At 48.1% G+C, this 24,516-nt stretch overlaps 1 protein-coding gene across 2 annotated transcripts in view; it reads left to right on the forward strand.

Moving 5' to 3' along the window:
- Positions 1–627: 627 nt before the first annotated feature.
- HRH1 (histamine receptor H1) overlaps positions 628–24,516 on the forward strand; it is a 75,813-nt gene continuing 51,924 nt past the window's right edge. The window contains exon 1 of one of the 2 annotated variants that reach the window (XM_041760432.1): positions 628–724. The gene's annotated coding sequence lies outside the window, so the exon portion shown is untranslated. Of the gene's footprint in view, positions 725–922; positions 1,145–24,516 lie in introns of those variants that run through there. The other variant, XM_041760433.1, reaches the window with a different exon arrangement.

Genomic DNA, 24,516 nt, shown 5'->3' on the forward strand with positions numbered 1-24,516 from the left:
AAACACTGTGATTCGGAACGTGCGCTCACCTGGAGGGGGCTACGGAGAAATGGGGGGGGGGGGCATTCCAGACCTCGGAGGTCTCTCCAGACCCCGGGAAGCCTCTCGGGCAGGGTCCGCATCCCGCAGTCTTAGTGTTTCTCTGTCTGGCCGGCTCTGTCCGTCCGTTTGTACAGCGGGCGCTCCCGGGTACGTGGAGGGGGTATCGCCATGCGTCCGTCTGTCGTTCCGTCTGCGGTCGGCTCTGCCAGCCGTCACCCCCTCTGGCTTTCTACCTCGCCGACTTTGCCCGGACTTACCTATTTCCGCCGCCCACACTCAGGTGAGCGTGGGCGGCGGCGCCTTCTCGCCCGGCTCCGACCCTTCCTCATTCTGTCTCTCTCTCGGCTCTGGCCGCCTGTGCCTTCTGCGTGTGTCCGGGCACGAGGAGCCCGAGGCCAGAGCGTGTCGCGCCCTCTCGCGCCCCCTCCCGGCGTGGGGCGGCCCGGGGGCGGCGGGCGGGGGCGGGGGCGGGGGCGGGGGCGCTGCAGCCGGCGGGCCCGGGTCCCCGCCCCCCTTCCCGGCGGGCCCCCTCGGCGCCGCTCCTCCCCCGCGCCCCCGCCCCCGCCCCCGCCCCCGCGCCCGCGCCCGCGCCCGCGCCCGCCCCCGCCGAGCGCCGAGCTCCCAGCGCCGAGCACGGAGCAGCCGGGCCTCCGCCACCAAACTTTCCCCGGAGCCGGCGCGGGTGAGTCAGAGCGGGGCGCGGGCAGGGCTGGGCCGGGGCGGCCGCGGGGCCGCGGAGCGGGCGAGGCTGGGCGCCGGCGCGTGGGGTCTGGGCGGCCCTGCGGAGCGGCGGGGCCCGGGGCGGGGGGCTCCGGGCTCCGCGGCGGCTCGGGGCGGGTCCCCCCCGCGGCTCGCTGCCCGCCACCCTCCCTGACCCCCCGCGCCCCGGCGCGCAGACACCTGTGGCTCCCCGGGGTTCGCCAGGGCGCGCGCCCCGAGCTCCGCGCGGGCTGTGGGGCGGCGAGGACGGGCCCCAGCTTTCAGAGCCGCCCCTGAGTTTGATGCTGCCCGCAGCCCCGGCCCATCCGATGGGCGCGTTGTCTGTGCCGGGCGCTGGGCATCCATTACCTCTTGGGATTCTCCCTGTAACGCCAGGAACCAGGTATTGCTGCGCCCGTTTTACAGGAGACGAAACTGAGACTCAGGGAAGGAAAGTTGTGGCGGGAGGGCAGCCAAGTCCAGGAGAGAGCCGCGTTCGCGAGCCCCAGGTGGCCCGACCCTAAGCCCTTGAGCGCGCGCGGGCAAGCCCGAGGTTCAGCGTCACCGGGGTCCGGGATGGGAAGCATCAAGCCCTGCGTCGAGGCTGCAAGCCCAGGAGGGACGGACCACCTCCTCCTTGCACCCCTCGGAGGAGCCTTTGGAGCAGTGGGTGGCCGTTACTGCCAGGGTCTGGATTTTGGTGGCCGAAGGGCACCAGGGCTGCTCTTTGAGGGCAAGAGTGAGAGGGAACCAAATTCTGGAAGTTGCTCTAGATTTTTCTGGAAGGAGCCAAGGAATTCGGGAGCAGGGGCTGAGCGCAGCAGTTCTTTATGGAAGCCACTTTCTGTCTCCGGGTGATAACCCATCTCCTACCCCACTCCCCCTGTCCCACAAGAAGAACACCCCACCACCACCACCACCACCACCAATCCCTTCATCCCTGAGTGTCCGCTCAGCCTGGCAGCTGGTAGTGCAGAGATGCTCCAGGCAGGGTCACTGTGCTCCGGCAGGGGGCTCCCACCTCAGCCTTGGAATCTGACATGAGGGGACCAGTGCTTGTTGTACTATGTGAGCCTGGCTGGAGGATGCTGAGGTAGCTCATTCCTTGATGTGTGTGTGTGGGGGGGGGGGGGGGGGGGGGGGGCGTAGGCCCTTGTGAGTGGAGCACAGATAGAGTGTATCTCCAGAACGTGAAAGAGAGAAGAGTTGGGGGTCTGACATATCCCCATTCTTGGCAGCCAGGGACCAGCATGCACCAGGAGAGGGAGAGATAGAGGACTGATCATAGTGTCATTAGGCATTATCCCATTTAGTTCTCACAGCAACCTTACAAGATAGGCGCTGTTACTACTAGCCTCATTGAACCTATACTCTGGTGAGGCTCAGGAAGGTTGAGTAACTTCCTGAGGTTTCCCAGCTGGTCTGTGGCAGAATGGAACACAAATCTTACTTGATTCCTTCCAGATTATCAATGAAACTCAGGCTGCAGATGGGACCTTAGGTCCCTCCTGCTTGTGGCTGGCAGCAGCAGAAATAAAGAATAGGGTCTCTGATGACTGTGCACCACTCTCCCTTTTCTCTGATGGGTGTCCTGCAGGAGGCCTCCTGCTGAGTGGGTTATCATTCACAGGAATCCCTGAAAACCCCAGGTAAATATGCTAATACGATTGAGGGCTTGCTAGACCCTTATATGAGCCCAAGGCTGTCTGAGGCTGCCTGGCTTTATCAAGAGGTATTTCCCCTGGAGAGAGTCTGTGGACAGAAGAGAGAAAGCCTGGCACCATTTTCAAGTGTGATGCAGAATCTTTCCAAGGCAAGAGATGGCCCAGCACTCCCTGTCCATGATTTCAGAGCTGGGTGGAGACTTGAGCTGCCGGCAAAGGAGCCAGCAGCCCTGAGGAGATTGGGCAGTCCTGAGCTGGGAGTGGTTGGTTCCTCCTGGCTCTCAGCTGAATGTCCAAGGGAGGAAGAACTTGTATTGGAACTTCCTGCCTCTGCACTCTCTCAGAATTCCATGTTTGCATTTTCCTTTTCACAGTTGAGTTGTGCCTGGTGGAAATGGAGTGGCCTTTCGATAACACAAAGGAGGGACAGCAAAGAGAGCAAAAGTGTGGATTCTGGAACTGGTTCAAATTCCAATGCTCTTTATGAGCTCTGTGGCCTTGGACCAGTTGCTATGCCTCTCTGTTCCTCAGTTCCCTCATTTCTAGAATAGGAAGATTCATAGAACCTTCCTCACTAGGTTGCTGAAAGAATTGTGTTTATATGCATGAAGGCTTTAAATGATGCATGTAATACGTAAAAGTGCTATTTAAACATTAGTTGTCATGATTGTTACTATTAAGGTCCAACAGGGCCAAATTTGCATCTTGGCTCTGCCTTCTGCAAGCTGCCTCACCAGTGCAAGCCTCTGGCTTTCTCATCTGTCGAGTGGGAGACATAAGTGTGTGTCCCAGAAGTCTTAAGTGTAGTTACAAGCTTTAAATAGCCTAACACCCGCTATCTTGGGGCAGACTTAGTGCAACTTCTGGCATCCTGCTAGGTGCTCAGCAAATGCTGAGCATCACCACAGTTATTGTCATGCTGAACCACATTCCTTCACACTGTAGCTTGAACTCCTTACTTTGGCTTGGTTTCATGGGCCATGGGTTTGGGACAGTTTCCTGACCTTTCTATGGGTAAGAAAAGGATTCTTTCTATCTTTCAGCTAGGTTCTCTCTTCATGATCGTTTCTCAATTCCAAACATGGGCCTCTTGGTGGTTGTAGGATGGCAGAGGGTAGGTTTGAAATTCATTTCAGGGAATCCCTGGGTGGCTCAGTGGTTGAGCATCTGCCTTTGGCCCAGGGCGTGATCCTGGGGGTCCCGGCATCGAGTCCCACATCAGGCTCCCTGCATGGAGCCTGCTTCTTCCTCTGCCTGTGTCTCTGCCTCTCACTCTCTCTGTGTCTGTCATGAATAAATGAATACAATCTTTTTTAAAAAAAAAAAACTTATTTCATAAGGTGCCCTGCCCTCACCAAGGCAAAGGCCCCAACACACCACTCAAGCTGCCTTTCAGATTGTCCTACTAACTTGAGATATTTTGTGCACCTTTCAAGTGAGTGGACACATCCAGAGTTCTGAAAATGTTGTCCCTTTAAGACAGGATGGTGAGGTTAAGAAAAAAAAAAAAAAAAAAGCTCAGGGTTACAACCCCAGCGCTTTGAGCTTAGTGACCTTGGGCCAGTCTTTTCATCTGCAAAATGGCCACTAATCATATTTCCCAGTGTCTGGTTCCAAGGATCAATGGCAAGATGGAAAAGCAGAGAAAAGAAGGGAAAAAGTAGATAGTAGAAATGGCAAAGAATTACATGCAATTGTAAGTAATTCTCATTAGCATTCAGGCCGAGCATTAGTTGTAATTGCTCCTGATCCAAGACGTTTTATCTGAAAGATGTACCTGGCAGAGGATCATTCAAGCCCCAGTCACCTGCTGCCCTCCCTTTCACAGTGATGCTGAGCATTTCTGAATCTCAGGATGTAATTATAATAAAGCTCCCGTATCTTATTTATAAGTGACTCACTTCTGCCATTAATGGTGACAGAGGACTCAGGCACACACTCGTTGGGAACAATACTGCTGATGCCGTTTGTGGGGGGGGCGGTTCCAGGGTGCCTCTTCTCTTTTATGCATTCATCTTCCCGGTTCTAATTCTCCAGTGATAATGCACGAGGATCACGTGGGCTGGGATCGAAGCTGACAGCTCTCAATTTGTGTAGCAGCTTGCATGGCAAGGCCCTTTGAAATTTTACTCTGCCAGCAGAATGGATGTTAGAAATCACTACATCGCAACAGAGAGAATGGAGTAGAGGAGGTTGAGGAAGACACCTTCAGGGAGTAGCTAAAAGTGTAGACTCTGGCTTGAGTTCAGTTAGAGTTTGAATCTTGGTTCTTCCAGTTCATTAGTTGTAGCATGACTATTGGCCATCTTCCCAGCTAAACTATCAGTTTTGATCGAGCGGGGTCCATGCCTATCTTAATTCACCACGATATTCACAGCTCCTAGTGCATAGAAGGGGTTCGTGAATATCCAGTGAATGAAGAATTGGATATATGAATGACAAGTTGCTTGATCAAGCCTCAGCCTTCTCATCTGTAAAATGGAGTTAATATAGCACCCACCTTGTGGGTTGCTTGTGTACTGAATGTGGAAATGCTACGCACAGAATAAATACTCCGCAATGCCTTTGATGATAAGTTGATGAGCAGAGTCTATGGAGAACTTTTTCCTCACACTCAGACCAACAAGAGGCAATAATACAGGCTATAAGGATCCCTGTATTTATACAGCACTCTACAGAGTGCTTTCATGTCCATTGACCCCCCCCCCCCCAACAACTAGACAGAATGACTACTTCTGTTTTACAGATGAGGAAACAGGTTCAGAGGGGTTCGTGGGATGTCCAGAAGCAGCAGGAAGTAGAATATATGAGTTTGCTCTGATCTGCTGCTTAATATGACTGAGCCCTCTGTTGCCCCCAATGGGGGCTGGAAGGTGCAGTATTTAGTCTTCCATGAATATGGTATCTCTCTTCATCATTCCAGATATCTTTAGTTTCTCATGGTATAGTGTCCTAATTTTCCCTTGGTGGTCTTGCACCTCTTTTGTTAGATATATTCCTAGTTATTTGATATTTTGCATTCTATTATAAGTTATATATATGCCTTTGTGTATTTTTAAGTTAATGTTTTCTTGGTTACATTTTGGAAAAATGTGTTCACGTTTTGTATATTGATTTTGTATCCAGAAATCTTGCTAAGCTCTCTTACTAACTTAAAAAAATGTATTTGTAGATTCTTTTGGAAACAATGTTAATAGAATTGTAGAATATTTTTCTTATTTTTCAACCCTTTCGGTTTTTCTTTTCTTTTCTTTTCTTTTCTTTTTCTTTTCTTTTCTTTTCTTTTCTTTTCTTTTCTTTTCTTTTCTTTTTTTTAACTTGCCTGACAGCCCTAAGACTTTGGGGACAGTGGGCATCTTGCCTTTTGTAGTTCTTATGGAGTAGCTGTCCACATTTGACAGTTAGGTATGTTTAGTCCAGGGTCTTGGTAGATAAAGGAAGTTCCTTTCTAATCCCATTTTGCCATGTGTTTGGGGTTTTTTTTCTTTCTTTTATTCTTTTCTTTTGTTATAAATGGACATGTTTTTTCTTTATCTGCTCAGATAGTTACATGATTTTTCTTTTTCAATCTGTTAACAGGGTGAACACACTGACTTTTACACTTCTGGAATCAACCCAACCTGGGTCATCCTGTAGTATATTTATTGCTGGACTCTTTCTGCTCACCTTGTTGTTGAGGACTTTCACATTATGTTTTCATGAGGGAGATCCACTGGTGATTTTTCTTTCTGGTGCTTACTTGTCAGGCTTTGGTATCAAGGTTATGCTGGCCTCATGAAATGAGGTGGGCAGTGTTCCCACTTCTTCAGTTCTCTAGAAGAGATTGTGCAAGCTGGGTGTTTCTCTTGTGGAATATTGGTAAACTCACCAGTGAGGATCCAGAGGGTAGAAACTAAAGAGAAAGGTGAAGAAGACAGCTGGTTTCAGCTCTGTCCAAAGTGGAACTTCCTAACAGTGAGAGGCTCAGGCTGCCTCAGGTAGAGGTTCAGGGACTATGAACCCCAGCTTTCATGAGTGCTGTGGAGAGAGCCCAGCCTAGGTCACTAGGTAAAGTTTTTGCAACTTTGGACCCTGGATGAAGGGAGCTCAGTCTAGGGTGAGACTCTAATGACTGTGAGCTCTGCTTCAGTGTCTTCCTACCTCTAAAATTGCCATGGCTGCAGACAGAGTGCTCACAGTGAATTATTATTCCCTGGTGCCCACAGCTGGAGGGACCTGCTTCCACGGACCATTCATCTTCTAGTTGGTAGGAGAGGCTTTCTGTCTCTGTGATACCAGTTTGTCTGGAATCCCCAGATTGAGACCTGGGACCACTTCCCTCCTGCTGATTCCCCCATCCCCTTATCCCTCTGGGGTAGCTAGATTTGGGCAAACTTCTCAGCCACACCTTCCCTCAATCTTCTTTTACTGAAGCACCAAGGCACTGTGCTAATTTGGATCATCTCTCTTAATCCTCATACCAGTGCTATAGGGTAGTGACTGTTATCCCCATTATTCATGTTAGGAAAACAAGGTTTTTGGTTGTCATTATTTGAGTGGTTTCATATTTCACATTAAATTGTCCTTCTCTAAGCTATTTGAGTTTGGGTGTGAGATAAAGGTGTGACTTAACTTGCTTGTCACATATTTATCCCATCCCATATCCCATCCTGTTTATGGCACCTTTCTTCCCTTCCTCAGCTGTATGCCACCTATATCAGACCCTAAGGCCCTCTGTATAGTCAGAGGCAGAGGTGCAGCATTGTGCAACTCCAGAGGACACCATTCATATGGCTTCCAATCTTGGGCATCAGGGGTGTATGACGTGGAAATCATGTCATTAGGAACCGGTCTCTTTCCAGGCTGTCTGTTTTGGTGTTGAGCTTTCTGCTGATTCTAGTGGCCGACCCATTGACAGGATCATGGCAGAAAACAAAGGGCAGATGGCAGCTGGTCATAGTGCAAGTGAAGGTGAGGGGCAGGGACCACACCACACTGCTTTGATGATTATCTATGAACTGTATGTTTTAATAGCTGGCAAAGACGTCTGCTTCCTTTGTCTTTTTTTTTTTTTCTTTATTCCCCCTTCTTTTAAACTTTTCTAGGCAATTTTTGCTTGGCTTATTCTTTCTGAGAACTTTGTTTATTTACTAGCTGGCTTTTCTCTGTCCCTGGAGAAAAATCATCATTAAATAAATCCATCCTGCTGTCCCTCGCCCTGACCTACGTGAAACATAGTCCATCGCCAGCCCACACACGTGGTCTGGAACATCTGCCAATATGACTGTTGATCTTGGGCTGAGAATGGAAGCCTCACTTTCTTTCCTCTGTCCTTGGCGCCTAACTGCCTGAATGGTGAATCTAGGCCCAGTGGGCCTAACGTGGGCCTCTGGTGGATCTGGTTTCAGCCTCCCTGGAGTACGGTGGTCTAGCTTTTTTTTTTTTTTTTTTTAATTATTTTAAAAAAATTTTTTTTAAAGATTTATTTATTCATGAGCGATAACAGAGAGAGGCAGAGACACAGGCAGAGGGAGAAGCAGGTTACCTGCAGGGAGCCCAACATGGGACTCGATCCCCGGTCTCCAGGATCACGCCCCGGGCTGAATGCAGCACCAAACTGCTGAGCTACCCAGGCCGCCCGGTCTAGCTTTTTAATGTGCCTCCCATGAGCTCCCCAGACTTTTTAATGTACCTCCCATGAGCTCCCCAGAACAAAACAAGCTCATGTGAGACAAAAAGAGAGAAAATGTTGTATATGTAAATATAGTATAAGTGGCACTCATAAATTCAGTTTATGGTCAGAGCAAAGATTCCAGGGTCGGATGACATAGGTTTGGATTCTGGCTCCACCACTTGCCAGAGTATGTCCAGGGCAAATCTCCCACCTATTTTTCCTTTGATCACCTCAACTATAAACTGGGGTTGGTGACTATATTAACTTATGGCGTTGCTGTGAGTAATAAGTAAGTCATGAAATTAAAAAGAATTCATGTTTGGGGGCACCAAGGTGGCTCCATCAGTTAAGGTCATGATCTCAGGGTCCTGGGATCGAGCCCTGGGATGGGCTCTCTGCTCCGTGGAGAGCCTGCTTCTCCTTCCCCCACTCTCACTCATGCTCTTGCTTGTTGTCTCTGTCTCTCTCTGAAATAAATAAATAAAATCTTTAAAAAGAAAAAGAATTAGTTTTTGAAAAGGATTTACCATAGAATCTGGCAACTCATAAATGTTTGTAAAATAAACTAATTAGTAAATAAATATATGGACTTCTTTTCCCCTAAGAAATTGGGAGTCATTTTTTCATGTTCCAAAATAAACCCAACTGAGTTTTAAAAGTTGAAATTGTGTTAATCCTGTGCATCAATTTCTGACCCTCCTTGTGTGATTAGTGTTTTCAGTGTGAAGATACTTTCTCAGATTAGACTGCAAGCTCCTTGAGGGCGTGCTAAATGCCCCTTCACTGAAGTAGAGGGGTCATGGAAGTGAAGTGGTAGTGAAGTGGTCATTAGAGGTAGTAGATTTGGTGGCAGTAGTAAGGGTTTCACATCAATATTTACCTCTTTGGCCTCAGAGGAAGCATTGTAACATCCCTGGCCTCAGTTTCCATATTTGTAAGAGGGGAATAATAATAATTCTCAAAGCATTATGGAGAGCCTCTTCTCATACACTTACAGTATCTGATCTTCTCATTACCAAGGACTCAGCTGTCCCCTCTGTGGAAAGGCCTTACCTGACCACCTTGGTTTGGCTACCTATCCCCAACTCCAATCTGGTTCCACTGCATTAATTTTCTTCATAGCCTCCGTCAGACTTCCAGCCCTAGGGCTGTCAGGATGTCGTCTGCCTGGTTTACTGCTATACCTCCAGTGACTGCATTACTTAGCACTGGCACCTAGCAGGTGTGCCCTAAAAACTTATTGGTTGAAGAAAGTAAGATCACAGCTAGAGCCTTAAAGCCAGGGGCCTGCCCTGATCATGCAGATGGCAGTGAACACCACCAAGACGGCGAATGTACCTGGTACTTTGTTGCATTCACACACCTAAAATTGCTTTTAGGCATTTCAATAATAGTAAGAAACACTGAACAAAGTTCTTTTCACGGTTGTATCAGGAATGCAGTCAATATTTGTCAGTTATTTATTGATTAATTCTTCCAGCACCCAACACCAGGCTTGACAGAGGCCCCGGGAAGCTCCATGAATAAGTCAGAAACAGAGGGCAGAGATTTTCCCGCTGTTCTCTCCTGTTGGGGCTGGAAGGGGCCAATATATAGCACTCCTTTGCCTGGTCTGAGTTCTGGCCCACTGAGAGTTCTGCCCACCTGGACAGCTGGAGGATGACATGTTAGCACTGATTGTTGTAACCCTGGAGCAGGGGTGTGGGCTAGGGCTGAAGGCTGGAATTGGACGGTGTCCATGCCTGCCTGGGCACAGCCCCTTCTCCTTCCTGATGGAGAGAAGAGTCAGATACGTGCTCCCTGCAGACAGGCTGGATTCTAGGGGAAGCAGAGAAGGGGATGAGTAACACTTGCCTATTTCATCTCTTAAACTTGCTCCTAAACCTGTGGCATCCAGCACAGACCCAGGGGATGAGCAAACAAGGAGGTGGAAAGAGGCCAGGGGTATGAAGCTAGTAAAGCCCCATTATCTGGAAGGAAACAGGAAGAAGGAAATAGGATAAGAAGCCTCCAGAGAGGTAGGGAGAGCCAGAGAGGTAGGCCTCTGATGCCTGCTCATTACGTACACCAGTGGACTATGAAAGAAGGAGAGGGCAGTCTCGGTGGCTCAGCGGTTTAGCACCACCTTCAGCCCAGGGCGTGATCCTGGAGTCCCCGGATAGAGTCCCACATCAGGCTCCCTGCATGGAGCCTGCTTCTCCCTCTGCCTGTGTCTCTGCCCCTCCCCCCCATGTCTCTCATGAATAAATAAAAAAAATCTTAAAGAAAAAAAAAAAGGAGAGTCATGACCCTTCCTAGCCTTCCCATCCAGCTGACCAAGGAAAGGAGCTGCCATCTATTAAGAAAGCACAGGAGGCCAGGGCTTCCCATTTATTATGTCCTTACAGTCTCAACAGTCTTACGAGGTAAGAATTAGTGTGCACATTTAATAGATAAGAAAATTGAGGTCTGAGATGTTGACTAACTCACACTTGTGCAGAACTGGAGAGACCAGTAAGGAGGCTCTTGTAGTCATCCAGATGAGAAAGGATGGTCACTCAGATAAGAGGGTGGTGGCAGTGAGGAGAAGGGACAGACTGACACTTTTGGAACGGGTGCTTTTTTTTTTAAGAGTTTATTTATTTATTCATTTATTCATTATTATTCATGAGAGAGACAGAGACAGAAAGAGAGAGAGAGAGGCAGAGACAGAGGCAGAGGGAGAAGCAGGCCCCATGCAGGGAGCCCAACGTGGGACTCGATCCTGGGTCTCCAGGATCACGCCCTGGGCTGAAGGTGGCACTAAACTGCTGAGCCACCTGGACTGCCCTGGAACAGGTGTTTTAGGACAGGCAGATAGTTGAGTGTGGGGAGTCTGTTGGGGCATTACTTGAGGAGAGTGTTAAAGCAGTGCCCTTGGGTAACTTGTGGATTTTTCTGCTTGTGTTTCACATTTTGGGTAGAAAAGACATGATCCTTCCAGGCAGAGATTATGTGAAGAATTAAGAATTCCATAGGACCACATCTGCACATCTCAGCGGAACTGAAACTGATGATCACTCACTCTTAATTGGAAATACTGGCTGGACCATGCTGGAAGAGAATGAGTGAAAACACACAGGGGTGAGGTTGGGGTCAAGGGAAAAGATGCCTGGGTCTGTAAGAGGGTCCTACCCACTCCCTCCCCCATTTTCTCCCTCCCCCAATATTGACAGTTCTGCACCACTGTCCTGTCCTGTTCCTCCTGGAGCCCAGCCCCCTCTGCAGCCTCCCTATTGCAGCCTGGGTTTAGGCTTTGCTCTCCCTCCCCAGGAACCCCTCCAGCACCCTGCTGTCCGCCGCCCCCCCCCCTGCCCCACACACATGCTGAGGGCTCTTTGCCAGGCACAAATCTGAGCATGTTACTTCCCTGCTCAATATCCAGTCACATCCTCTGTAGCCATTAAATAGATTGAAACCCCAGTATCACAACATGAGATGTCCATGGTAAACATACCAGTAAGTGAAAAGAGGACGTGGAAGGATAGCTGTGACAGCATAGGATGGGACAGTGTAGTGGTCACAAGCATGGGCTCTGGAGCCATGCTGGCTTTGCACCCCAGCTCTGCCTCTTGATAGCTGTGTGACCAGGGCCAAGCTCTTAATGTCTTTGTGCCTCAGACTTATCTGAACAATGGGAATGGCAACAGTGCTCACTCCCAGAGGGTTGAAAGGGCTAAAGGGGCTTAGCCCAGTGCTTGGCTCCTAGCAGCACTCAGTAAATGCCGGTCATCATCATGGCCATAACTGTATATGTTTATATACGTTTATATGCACCTCTCTTTCTTTTCATCCCATTCTTCAGAACTCAGATTAGAAGTCTCCTCTTTGGGTGCCCGGGTGGCTCAGGGATTGAACATCCGCCTTTGGCTCAGGTCATGATCCCAGGGTCCTGGGATCGAGTCCCACATCAGGCTCCCTGCAGGGAGCCAGCTTCTCCCTCTGCCCGTGTCTCTGCCTCTCTCTGTGTGTCTCTCATGAATAAATAAAATCTTTTAAAAAGAAAGAAAGAAAGAAATATCCTCTTCTAGGAAGCTTCCCTAAACATCTCCTTCCTCCCCTAGACCCCCCTTCCCCAATCCCACTTAAGGGCTAGGCTAGGACTCCTCTCTGGACTCAGAGCACCCCTACATCTACCACACATATTACCCCCTTATTGTAGCCTTCTGTCTCCTCAAGGCTGTAAGCAGTCCAAGGATACAGGCTGTGGCTGCTTCCTCAATGAGATCCCTGGTACCCATCACAGTGTGGGGGAACTGTGGGGGGCATAGTAAGCGCTCAGAAAGTGTTTGTTGAATGAATGGATGGGTGAATGAATGAAGGCAAGCAGGGCTTTGAAACATAAGGTTTCAGTCAGTGGAGGTGTAGAGGAAGGCCTTTTAGGCAGAGAGAAGAGCGTGAGCAAAGGCACGCACAGGTGGGAAGGAAGGCACACTGAGAAGAGCAACCAGGCGGGTCTGGACACATCGTAGAGTGTGATCACGGGGTGACAAAAGTACTGAAGGTAGGAAGGGAGCATCAGAAATGTCCTGTGTAAACAAAAGGAAAGTAGATGTAATAAGGGTGGGCATGGAGAAGGAAGTGATCTATGGAGGGGCATCATGCCCTCCTGTCACTCAACCCCGATCCCCCAGACTGGCTGAGGTGCTTCTGTGATGCCGTGTGTTCAGCCTAATGTAAAATAAACACGTGGCTTACCTGTCTCTTTCCACCTGCAGACTGTGAACCTCTCAAGGTATGGAAAGTTATGTTTTCTCTCTTTTTTCTAAAACCTTCTTGCCCACAAAGATAAGCTCTTTGCTCCTCCATGCCTACTTTCCCCTGCCATGTAGGGCTATAGACGTAGATTGTGTTGGGCATTCTGACATCTGGACCCTAGTATAAATCACTCTAGTTTTTGTGGGAGCAGAGGATTTATACCTTCTCTACTTAACCGAACCATCTATGTGACTCTGCTTCCTTCATGGAGTTCTTGTATCAAGCCCAGAACAGAAACAGCCTTTGCAGTTCACTCCTGGGTCAGATGGGGACATCGGCTTTTGAACAGAGTTCCTGCAAAAGAAAAAGTTCTCATTTAAGTTCTTGGGGTTGAATGGAATCCTTGCCAAACCCAAACAGGTAGTGTTGCCTAGGTTCAGCAGGAGAGGTATGGGAAGGTAAGGCAGGAATTGGAGTCTGTGGGGATCGTGCCCCTACCGTGTGCTGAGGACACTGCAGTGGATGGATAGCTACACCCACTGCCTTTACAGGGTGGTGGAGAAGACAAGTGCTGGCCAGGGAACAGTGAAATGGGATGTGAGGTTCTCAGGCAGGAAAGTGCAACCCTAAGGGAGGCTCAGAGAGGCTAAGTGGTTCGCCCAAGATAGCACAGCTAGTTTAGCCAGCCCGGCATTTGAACTGAGATCCTCTGACATTTTTTTCCTAGTGCCATGAAGCCCCTAAAAGGTAGTTGCCTAAAACATTTTAGATGTTTTTTTTTTAAGATTTTATTTATTTATTAGAGAGAGAGAGAGAGGCAGAGACACAGGCAGAGGGAGAAGCAGGCCCTGTGCGGGGAGCCCGATGTGGGACTCGATCCCGGGTCTCCAGGATCACACCCTGGGCTGAAGGCGGTGCTAAACCACTAAGCCACTGGGGCTGCCCCTAAAACATTTTAGAAATTGCTCCACATAACGCAATCCTGACTCTTCACTTGGTATCCCAGGTTACATTCCTCCATTTATTTCATCCCTCTAGAGTTAAAAAGTGGATCTTTCTAGGTGTGTGAGTTCCAGGGTAGGTAGCAGGAATAAGTCACAAATTTAAACCCAGGGTTAATGGAGAGCTCATTGATACCAAGAGATTTCACCGTTTTCTTTCTGTTACAAGCAGAAAAAGCGCCCAGGCAAGTAGGGAAGAAAACTCAAATGAACATTTAGCCCTGGGGATTGAGGCAGGGAGCTTGAGCAAGTTACAGGCATTTGGACACCCAGGTTGCCTGGTCAGTGCTGAGTTCCCTAACAGCGAGCTCACCCTGCCAGTTCTGAGCACTGAGGGCTTTCTGCGTCCTTGGTCGCTAGGGGAAACCAGGCGTTTTCCTGGTGAATGCATCTTACACCCTTTCATCCCAGACACGGAGCTCTGTGTGTATCTGCACACTAAATGTTACTTTGAAAGCACTGCAGTTGGGAGCAGATCTCAAGTTCTATGCTTGTTATTTTACAGTATTGCCCTCACACATCTTATTGGCATCACCTAACACAAGGCACTGGGAATAATGGTACACATTGAGCATCTACTATGTGTCTGACATGCTGAGTGCTTTATATTTGTCACTTCATTTGGCCCTCTAAATAGCTTCCTGAGGTCAGGACTGTTGTCCCTATCTTAATGATGAGGAGCCCAGGATCACACAGACAAAAAAGTGGAAGGACTGGGGTTCCAAGCCAGATCTGGCTCCCAGCCCCTGTTCTTACCACATTGTCTAGGGGAAGTTAGAGGTGCAGGGGTCTCTCCCTCACAGGAGGACATGGGCCTGACAGAGGGAGGGGGACTGACCCTGGGTCACACCTCCTGTAATGACAGAGCTGGATCTAGAACCCAGGTCTTGTGGCCTCCATGGGGGCCATTGCTGGGTTTGTGCAGACTATTCTCTTTCTAAGACTTCCCACATCAAATCTGAACTCCAAGCCAGAGTTCTGTCCATGAGCACTTTGCACACTGGCCCCATCCATACTGGACAACTCACCCTTCCCCAGATGCTCCTTGTGCCTCCTCATAACCATGGCTTTGCTGCCACCGTACCTCCCACTTCCCCTGCCCACTCAAGCCCTAAGTTCCCTCTGAATTCTACCCTTAAAACAAGTGAATTCTTTATTCTTTATTGTGGGAATTCTTTATTGTGATAAGTACATATAACAAAGTGAGTGAATTTTATGGTTTGTAAATTATATCTCAATACAGCTATTCAAATAAAGCAAGAAGGGAAAGGAGTCAGGGGAATGCTCATTCTGAGTTCCCCCTTCTATGATACCTCTTCCAGGAAGGCTTTCCCATTAGCAGATTATTTGGGGTTATAACTACCAGAGTTGCACCCTGGGGTTTATTGTCTGCATATAGCGAGATGGGAGGAAGACAAAAAATAGTGTCACCACCATGTTGCCAGATCCCACGAGGACCTTGAGGATTGTTTGGATCCCCTGGAGACTCATTAGCTTTTCCTGCCCCTGCAGCAGTGTCCTTTGCTCCCATCCCTAGGACAGGGACATCCAATGAGGGCCTCAGCAACCTGCTCCTCAGCTTTGGCTCTTCTTGCTGATGCCAACTGATTCTTATTTTTGATTTACTGTACCTTTCATTCATCAACAAACATTTATTGAGCACTTACTGTTACTAGGCCCCCCCTCCTCTAGGCACTTGGGATGCTCAGCAGAACAAAGCAGACAAAGATGCCTGTCCAGGTGGAGCCTATGTCCTGCTTTCTGGATTCTGCTAGCCCATGACATCTGTTGTGTCATTGTTTCTGGGACCTCATGGCTTTTGATTTTTGTCCCCAACTTCTACCAACTGAAGCTGCTCTGGATATTGCACATTCTAGTTCAAGAAACAATCTTATAGTTCAGTTAGCCAGTATTTCAGTGTCCAGAAGCTTTGCCCCAGGCCACTGTACAGATAACCCATGAATGACTGTCAGGGACTGTTCTGGATGCTAAGATACAGGGATGAATGAGACAAAAGGTGCTGCCTTAGCGTTTATGCTCTAGTGGGAGGACAGGCAAAAAATAAATCAACAACACTTTGAAGAGCAGTATACATTTACTGTATACATTTGTATACATGTATACATGTATACAGTATACATTTAGCAGAGTGGGAGAATGAAGGGTATCCATTTAGAAGGGTGGCATTTGAATCAAGTAAGGAGCTGAAGCATGCTTATATCTGAGGGAAGAGCATTCTGGGCAGAGGAAACAGCAAGGCCCTGGGCTGGAGGTGGTTTGGAATATTCTAGAAAGAGGGAGGAGGTCTGAGTAGCTAGAGCAGAGTGTGCAAGGGCAAACATAGGGGATCAAGTCAAAGTCACGGGGCCAGGCATGTAAGGCCTTCTTGGCAATTGTGAGGACCTGGCTTTTGTTCAGAAAGTACTGGGAACTTCCAATGACATGATCAAATGTGTGATAAAAAGCATCACCCTGGCTGCTGTGTGGATGATATACTAAAGGAAGAGAAGAGTGGTAGCAAAATGACTTCAGGGAGGCTAATGCCATCATTCAGGCAAGGGGTGGTAGTGGGCTAGACCAGGGTATAGTGTAGATGTGATGAGATGTGATGAGCTCCCGGGACTATTTTGAAGAAAGAACTGAGCTTAATGGATGTCTCCCTGATATACTTTCCCTGCCAGTTGTCCAGACAGATGCAAGTGCTGCCTCCTGTCTATTCCTGAAGTGCTTACCTTGGGTGTCACTGATGAGTTTCTATAACAAGTAAATGAGGATCATTATTGTTAGGAACACAGGAGGTGGGGCAGCATGCAGGGGACACTTCTAGGTTGGATTTCTCCCAGTGGATTTTGGGCAACCCTGGCTCTGCTCTAGCCAGAACCCTGGGATTGGGAACTTTCCAGTTGGAAATGGAGGGCAAACCCCTTTACTGAAGTCCAAACCAGAGCCTGGAGCTTGCCCTACCTTACCTTAGTTCTCACAGCCCCTTGGAGTAATGGAACTCACCAGCCCCATTCTGCGGAGTCTTGGAAAGGTGAAGGGATTCACCCAAGGGCCCGTGGCAAGTGTCAGACTTCAGGCCCAAACAGCTGGCTCCTGGCCAAGAGGCAGAGTGGTATAGTGATTAAAGACCTGGGTTTGGGGCTACAGAAGTCTAAGTTTGAATCCTGGCTCTGCTCTGTGTGATCCTGAGCATGTCTCCTCCCCTTTCTGTGCTTCAGTTTCCTTAGCTATAAAATAGGACAATACTGGGTTCCTTGCTTGTTGGGGTGAGGTTCTAAGGGAGGGGCTGGATGTCAAGTCTTGGGTGGGACCTACATAGAGTAGACACTCAACAGCTAAGACCTCTCCTCTGTTGCCCCCAGGCCTGTGTCTCTGGCTCCTGCCTGGCATCCCTGCCAGCATTTTGAAGTAGATGCCTCATTGCCAGACGCTGTCATGGAAACCAAGAGATGGGGGAGTAGGAGAGGCCTAGGAGAGATCTGGGGGAGGGGCTGTCATTCCCTTGCTCACCCTCTGGCCCACCTCAACCAGCTCATTATAGCAGTGATGGCTCAGAGGAACAGAGTGGGGGCGGGAAGCCAGGCTGTGATGGATCAGACAAAGGCTAGCTGGGCTCAACTGGAGGCTTTGTTCCTATAGGGAGTGTGGGACACAGGGCACCACCTGTGGGGCCACTCACAGCCACCTCCCAGGCCCCCCAAGGCTTGGGCAGACTAAAGCCGGGATGTGACTCATTCTGGAATCCCTTATCCACCTGCTGTTCTTTCCACCCCCGTCAAGAGGCGACATATTCATTGTCTTGCCCTTTGAAACAATCTCCCTACCACATCTCTGTCAAGTCAAAGCCGACAACCCTTCTGGCTGTTTCTCTGAATTGATATCAAAAGCGAGTTGCTCACTGTTTTGCAGCAAGAACAGTTCCATTTGGAGATCTAGTCCCACTCTCTGGGAGTCCTTCAATAATTAGATCCTTTTTGACACCTTGTCTCGAAGAAAGAGTCTCCTTGCCCCTTCTCTTTACCCCAGTCCTGTGGAACTCCATCCCACAACTCTTACTTCCTCTCCACCCACCTCCCAGCACATGGACACTGTTAGGCTCTCCTTCCCTACTTAGAATACACACTTCAGGGATGCCTGGGTGGCTCAGCGGTCGAGCGTCTGCCTTTGGCTCAGGGCGTGATCCCAGGATCCGGGATCGAGTCCCACATCTCTCTGCGAGGAGCCTGCCTCTCCCTCTGCCTGTGTCTCTGTCTGTCTGTCTGTCTGTCTCTCTGTGTCTCTCATGAATAAATAAATAAATCTTAAAAAAAAAAAGCACACTTCAAGCCTTATTAGCTTTGGAGGAATTCAGCAGAAGGACCCCAGGGCTTGGAGTCACACAAAGCTGTGTTGAAATCTCCACCTGCTCTGCCATTGACACATGATGTGACAGGTCAGTGGCCCCTGTGAGTGCTAGTTTTCTTATCTGTTCAAGGGGGGGTTGATAGCTGGATCTGCCTCACAGGACTCAGTGAGTTAACCCAGATGAAGCAGCTATAAACTGCATTATCGTTCATACCTTTCTTTAAACTCAGGAGCAAGGAAAGAAGCAGGAAAAAAAAAACCCAGAACACATGGTGTTTATAAAATTAAGTCTTTTCTCTTTAAAATGGGAAGAATCTGTGAAACTCTTTACTTGGAGGAGATGTTATCAGCTTTGGAGCAGTGCACCAGACATGTATCGCACACCCACCATGTGCCAGGCTCTGTGCTAGGCCCTGAGGAGACAAAAGGAGACAAGGCATGATTTATGCTTTTGAACTTGCAGCATGGCAGGGAAGGCAGGCCCGCATACAGTCAGTCTCCTGGTAATGAGCTATGCGTATGGTCTAGATGGACACAAGGCTTATGGCTGTATGGCTGTCAGTGGGGTGTGCCTCAGGGTATGCCAGCATAGTTTTCAAAGATGAGTAGGATATAATTCAGCAAAATAAGGTAAAAGGTGCTTACAGGCAGAAGTCAGTCTCAACAGAGCAAAATAGCATTCCAACCAAATAGCATGGTGCGTGCAGAAAGCCGTAAGGAGTTAGGTTATCCAGAGTATAAAACAAAGCTTACTGGCAGGGTGGGTGGTAGGAGATGGACATACCTAGAGAGATAAGCTGGATCATTAGGGATTGTCTCCCTTGATCTAACGTAGAATCTTTTCATCACAATGAGTGAAAGATTCAGGGTGGCCAGGAGACCCAGTGGGTGGGTGGAAGGGTTTCATTGCCCATTTATTCTCTGAAAACTTGCGCTTGGTGGAGTGATTCTAGGAATGGCAGTGACATGTAACTTGGGAGCTTGTTATGAACACAGAACTTCAGGCCCTGCCCCAGACCTGCTGAATCAGAATCTGCATTTTGGCAAGATGACATGTACACACCTTAGAGAGTGAGGTGATGCAGTGCCAGAAAGCATCCAGACATCACCTGCTCTGCTTCCAGCTCCCTGGCAAGGGTGGGCTTATTGCTCTTTGAGCAGTGCAGGACCTTCAAAAAGGCATGTGTCATTGGTCTCAGATGAGGACCAGGAGGGCATTGCTCCAATGTGGGGACTTCCCTAAAATGGGAGATGTCTGAACCCCTTTTACCACCTCCCTGTGGTCTCTTGGATGGTCTCAAGCAGGATTGAGTGGGATATATCAATACAACTTTCTTACTCAGTAAGGAGAAAGCTTTTCTCCGTTCCTTGTTAAAAAGAGTCTCCAAAATAAAAAATACCTAGTGGTATTTTTGATGTGGTAGGTGCTACTTACCTGGCTCCTTCCATGAGATGGTCTGTCTTCAGGGACAGAGTGCCTGGACCTTATGGCCCCTTTGTTCATCCATGTGTTCTCTTGAGAAAGAGACAATGACTACAAAGTCTCCCACATCTCCCAGGACCTTGAAAATAAGGCCAAGTGATTTGGACTTTTACCAGGGCACTAGAGAGACATTGAGGATTTCCAAGGAAGGGAGTGTCAAAATGTTGCTAATTGAAAGACCACTCTGCCAGCAGTGAGGAATTGGCAAGAAGGATCTGGAGACATCAGGGCAGAGGCTGATATCGGGGTCCAAGTGAGATAGATCAGACCTGGCTCTGGCCAGTGGCCCTATTTGGTGACACTGCACCAGCACTCAGAGAGCCCATACTTTGTTTTGCTAAGTGGGTAATGTCACAAGAATTCTGAGTTCATAACCTATCTAGTCTGTTGGAGATAGAAGCAGCTGCTAATTTTGAAGCAGTCACTTAAAACGAGCTGAGAATAAGATTTGGAACCCTCTGTGGGTGATGTGTACCCAGTGAGGTCATCTGTTTAGATTTGGATAGTTTAGGAACTCCTGGTTAGACTCTTGGCCTCTACCGGGAACTCCTCTGAATTCTCACAGTGGTTCCTGGGATGAACGTGGAGGGTCTGCCGAGGACTCAAGACCCCTGGCCCAGCTGAGAAGGGAGAAGAGAGAGAAACAGAGCCTCAAAAGTCCTTCTGTTGGCTTTGGTGAATCTTACTAGGAAGAAAGTAGAACAGTGTTTCCCAAAGTTGCTCTGTAGAACCCTGAATAGAAGGATATTTCATGGCTGCATAAGTGTGGAAATGCTACATATCATATCCTTCTTTTAGGGATTCACAATGCCCGGTAAAGGATGAGGCTTTAGGTCAGTCAGACAGGACCTGGCTTTGAATCTTAGCTCCACCACTTACTGTGTGATCTTGGGCAGTGAACTCTACTTCTTGGGTTGATGCAGTCTGCAAAATGGGAATAATGGCAGTACCAATAACGTGAAGTTATTGTGAACATTCATGAGATAATGCATAGCACCTGTCTTGCACATTTGGAAAACTAAAAAAGATAGCTTTTAAATTATTATTATATTTTTAATGTTATAAAATCTTATCTGTAAAAATTTATTTTAAATATATAAATTACTATTGTCCTATTATTTTACCTTTAAAGGCTCTGAGAGATCCTGCAGTAAAACCTGCTTGACTTTGATTAACCTAATGTTTCTGAAATTTAATTTCGGAGTGGCCCTTTTCACATAACATACAGGACTTTCTAAGGAATTCATGCTCTGTGGGACTCTGGGAAATACTGATTTTTGTGTTTTAGGAACAGTCTGGGGAAACCAATATCTCTGAACCAGGATCCAGCCTAGATATGGATTATTCTGGGTGTAAAGAGTTGTGTTTCATTCTCAGTTCCTTCTCCACCACCTCTTCCCCCAAGATTGTGACTCAGAAATAAAGATATGAGCTAACTATGTGAGAGTTATAGAACTAGCAGTGTGGGGTGAAGCTTGAGAGTCTAGTCCAGGCCTTGGAAAACTACTCATCCTTCAATGCCTCATTCCAATGTTAACTTTTCTCAGAAAACTTCCCACCTTGCCTGGGCAGAATTAGTTGGCCATTCCACCATGATAAGGTCCATGGCCTCTAGAGCAAATGTAGTACTCAACATGTACTACATTTAACTATAGTTATGTTACATGACCATCTCCTCCCAGCTAGACCGCAACATTCTTTGGGGCAGGCATCCGTGTGTGTGTTGTCTCAGTCCTCTCACCTCTTAGACAACACTTGATCAAGACCAAATTTCACTCATCACCTTCTCTGAATTCCTAATGACCCAGCCAAAGAGAAGAGGTATGAAGATATGGCTCTGGGTCTTTTGAGACTAGGAGAGGACATCTCTACTCTGACAACTCTGCTGGTTCCCATTGCCTTGGTGGAAGGAATCCGTTCCCTTTGATGGCCAAATGCATGGTTCAAGGCCTGCCTGGGGTTCCTGAGAACAGAGGCCAGGAAGCAGGATGTGAAAACTGGGATTACTCAGAGGAATAGAGAAAAGGTCAGTGAAAGAGCAGAGACCTGCCAGAATGATGATAAGAAAAGCCAGCTCCCAGGGCCCACTCCAGAGTTTGTATGCCATGAACTGTAGCTTGGTGGCTTGTGTAGAGCTGGTTGAGGGCTCTGTGAATGCCTAAACGTAGGAGGACACAGCCGTTTCAACACTCTGAAACTGGCATGGGCCTGGTGCAAAGGGGCCTGGCTGACCCTGGAGGCTCAGAGGCTAGAGCCAGAACCTTGCTGGTCCCCACAGCATACGCAGGACATGCCAGGGCCCGAGCAGCAGTGGGAATAGTAGGGAAGGTGAACTCAACGTCAGCTCAGAGACTGGAAGAGTTTTGGACAATAGAACATGCTCCACCCCCATTACCCAGGGCAACATTCAGTAGCTAATCAGGCCTGATTCACATGGTCCCAACAGGGTGTCTTGGTTTCATGTTTCGTATGGATCTCTCTCAGTGTCTGGGGATCAGGATGCTGAGCCAGACTGTAAGTGGCAGGTGTGGTTGAAACGCTAAGGTCTGTTCACAGTTCAGGGTTCTAGCTGGGGAGGATTCCACAGAGAAACAGCAACAGCGACATGATAAATCAGTTCCTGTTGTTACTGAGCACGTAATTTGTGCCTTTCCACAGTCAACCTCGTTGAACCCTCACTATACTCCTTGGAGGGGCTGTTTCATTCCTATGTTGCAGACAAGGAGGCTAAGGATCAGCAGGATTATACAAACTCCCCCAGGTCATATGCCTTGTAATCAATAGAGCTGGGTTTCAGGTTAAGTCTTTCTGGCTCCCAAACTCTGGCTCCTATCCGTAGGCTATACTCTCTGTCCTCCCAAAGAAATGGGGAGGATTCCCACTTGTATGGACTAAACCAGTGATTCTGAATCCCTCAGACCCAGTGCTCCCTTTTATTACCAATAGTCCGTGATTCCCTCTTTACCATCCTGAAATGCAGTTCCAACAAAGATAAAACAATCTATCTCCAAATACTAAATATAATAGTAACAGTAGTAATGTAATTAGTAGGATGTAATGTACTACAACTAATATAATTAGTAGAAACTAATCTTATGGTAAAGGAGAAATGAAAAGAAAACCATTTATAATGTAATAGTAATAATACATATTTCACTCCATAAATGCTTGGGCATGCCCACACTCGAAGATTTCCTGAAGTGGAGCAGGTGCCTGCAGCCACATCTAGAATCAGGTAAATGCACAGCTACAAATGCAGGTGGACATAGGTGTGTTGAATTGGCACATTGAATGCCACCAAGTGATTAAACCCATGTCAAGCTCCCTCAATTTATCAGTGTATCATCTTCTCTCAATTTACATGATGAGAGCAATATTAGACAATTTAGAGCAGATTAAAACCATGCAATGAGTTCTTGTGTTTGTATGTAAATGGAAGTAGGGGTTCTGGATTTAGATAATTTTGAACTTGTGTTTCCATCTCCAGATAGTCCAGGGAACCTTTGAAAGGTAGGCAGGACAAAGGACAGTGCTTGTTGTATGGGACTTAACTGGCTGCCGCTCACTGAATGACAGTTGTGCCCTCCACATCATGGTAATAACTCAGAATACCTCTGTCATTTCCAGATGCTGCATAGGTGATACCCCCAAACACCACCACCACTGCCGCCACCACCACCGCTGAAAGCCATTCTTCTGGGTTAGCATGGTCCGGGGTAGCATCCAAGGTTTAGAGAGGTACATGGGCACCATGATTCCCACCCCACCATGCTAGACTCTGCATTGCAGGCATCTGGTGACAATTCCAGGAGCCACCTATTGGTGGCTGAAGCATCCAGTGTCTCAGGTTGGCTCAGGGACTCGACAGGATAAGCCTATGGCCACATAGGAAAGAGAGAAAAAGAAATGAATGACTACTGAGTGTTTACTGTCAGCTAGGCACAAGGTCATACTGTTAATGAGTGGTGTGAAGCCAGGATTCAAATAGGACTGACTCCAAAGGGGATAATCTCTATTGCACTTTTTAAAATTGAGGTTGTCATGTGGGAGATTAATGTAATGGGACTATTGGATAGTGTTAAATACTCCAGAGGACAACATGGAGTAAAGTACGAACCCAGTCCTGGGTTCATCAGCTGAGTAACTTTGAAATGGCACTTCCCTCATGCTTTTCTGGTGAACTCCTGCTCATCCTTCAAAACCCAGTTCAAATATAACTTCATTTGTGAATTATCCCTGTCTCCTCCAGGGTGAGGGAATAGTCCCTCCTCTGGGCTCTGGGCTCCCATCATTAACTCACTACGACACTTATCACCCTATGTTTTATTTCCTGCTGTGTCTGTCTCCCTTACACAGGGATGATGAGGTATAATGATGAGCTCCTTGAGGGAAGAGACAGTGTTGGATTCATTTTAACAACTCCACCCTCCACCCACAGTGCCCAACACAGAACCTTCCAAGTGCATCACAGGCATGAAAAAAGTGCAGAATTTATGTTTGATTGAATCAATTCACTTTGCCTGCTAAGTTGCTCACAGAGCAGACCCTTCATACCAGGTGACTAAGTAGAGCAGGTCACAGTCACCTGGGATTTATGAGCTGTTTATGGCTTCCTTTAAACACAGTAGCTTCTCAGTTGGCACAGATACAGACAGGAGTCAGCCTGTGCCTGCGGCAATTCAGCCTCCCTCTGAAGAGGTTTATCCAAAAGAGTTCCCTCCATGGGGGTTCTTTCAGACACATCTGCTTCCTGCAGGCATCTGTTATCTGGGCCCTTCCATCCCCACACCAGAGCTTCCAGCAGCCAAAGAGGTGGCTGGATTACATTTAGGAGGGAGGAGGTGCTGTTTGCCGTCCCCGTCATCGTCCTTCAGCCCTCCGCCTCATATGTACTTCATCCTCTCGTCTCCC

The sequence above is a fragment of the Vulpes lagopus genome, chromosome 7 (genome assembly GCF_018345385.1).
Source record: "Vulpes lagopus strain Blue_001 chromosome 7, ASM1834538v1, whole genome shotgun sequence".
Taxonomy (NCBI): domain Eukaryota; kingdom Metazoa; phylum Chordata; class Mammalia; order Carnivora; family Canidae; genus Vulpes; species Vulpes lagopus.